Raw genomic sequence first — 1,690 nt, forward strand, 5'->3', positions numbered from 1 at the left:
ATAAAGGCCTTGAATGACACACTGGACCAGATGGACATCACAGATATATTCAGAACATTCCATCCCAAAGAAACAGAATACACATTCTTCTCAAGTGCACATGGAACATTCTCCAGAATAGACCACATCCTGGGTCATAAATCAGGTCTCAATTGGTATCAAAAGATTGGGATCATCCCTTGCATATTTTCAGACCACAACACTCTGAAGCTAGAACTCAATCACAAGAGGAAATTTGGAGAGAACCCAAATACATGGAGACTAAACATAGTTTGGCTATTGTGGACATTGCTGCCATAAACATTCGGGTGCAGGTGCCCCTTCGCATCACTACCTTTGTATCTTTAGGGTAAATACCCAGTAGTGCAATTGCTGGGTCATAGGGTAGCTCTATTTTCAGCTTTTTGAGGAACCCCCACGCTGTTTTCCAGAGTGGCTGCACCAGCTTGCATTCCCACCAGCATTGTAGGAGGGTTCCCCTTTCTCTGCATCCTCACCAGCATCTGTCATTTCCTGACTTGTTAATTTTACACATTCTGACTGGTGTGAGGTGGTATCTCATTGTGGTTTTGATCTATATTTCCCTGATGCTGAGTGATGTGGCGCGCTTTTTCATGTGTGTGTTGGCCATCTGGATGTCTTCTTTGCAGAAATGTCTGTTCATGTCCTCTGCCCATTTCTTGATGGATTATTTATTCTTTAGGTATTGAGTTTGCTAAGCTCTTTATAGATTTTGGATACTAGACCTTTATCTGATATGTCATTTGCAAATATCTTCTCCCAATCTGTCAGTTGTCTTTTGGTTTTGTTAACTGTTTCCTTTGCTGTGCAAAAGCTTTTGATCTTGATGAAGTCCTGATAGTTCATTTTTGCCCTTTCTTCCCTTGCCTTCGATGATGTTTCTAGGAAGAAGTTGCTATGGCTGAGGTTGAAGAGGTTTCTGCCTGTGTTCTCCTCAAGGATTTTGATGGATTCCTTTCTGACATTGAGGTCCTTCATCCATTTTGAGTCTATTTTCATGTGTGGTGTAAGGAAATGATCCAATTTCATTTTTCTGCATGTGGCTGTCCAATTTTCCCAACACCATTTGTTGAAGAGGCTGTCTTTTTTCCACTGGACATTGTTTCCGGCTTTGTTGAAGATTAGTTGACCATAGAGTTGATGGTCTATTTCTGGGCTCTCCTATTCTGTTCCATTGATCTCTGTGCCCGTTTTTGTGCCAGTACCATACTGTCTTGATGATGACAGCTTTGTAACAGAGCTTGAAGTCTGGAATTGTGATGCCACCAACTTTGGCTTTCTTTTTCAATATTCCTTTGGCTATTCGAGGTCTTTTCTGCTTCCATATGAATTTTAGGCTTATTTGTTCCATTTCTTTGACAAAAAATGGATGGGATTTTGATAGGGCTTGCATTAAATGTGTAGATTGCTTTAGGTAGCATAGACATTTTTACAATATTTGTTCTTCCAATCCATGAGCATGGAACATTTTCCCATTTCTTTCTGTCTTCCTCAATTTCTTTCATGAGTACTTAATAGTTTTCTGAGTATAGATTCTTTGCGTCTTTGGTTAGGTTTATTCCTAGGTATCTTATGGTTTTGGGTGCAATTGTAAATGGGATTGACCCCTTAATTTCTCTTTCTTCTGTCTTGTTGTTGGTGTAGAGAAATGCAACTGATTTTTGTGCAT

The sequence above is a fragment of the Enhydra lutris genome, unplaced genomic scaffold (assembly GCF_002288905.1).
Source record: "Enhydra lutris kenyoni isolate GAN:26980312 unplaced genomic scaffold, ASM228890v2 scaffoldscaffold53, whole genome shotgun sequence".
Lineage (NCBI taxonomy): Eukaryota > Metazoa > Chordata > Mammalia > Carnivora > Mustelidae > Enhydra > Enhydra lutris.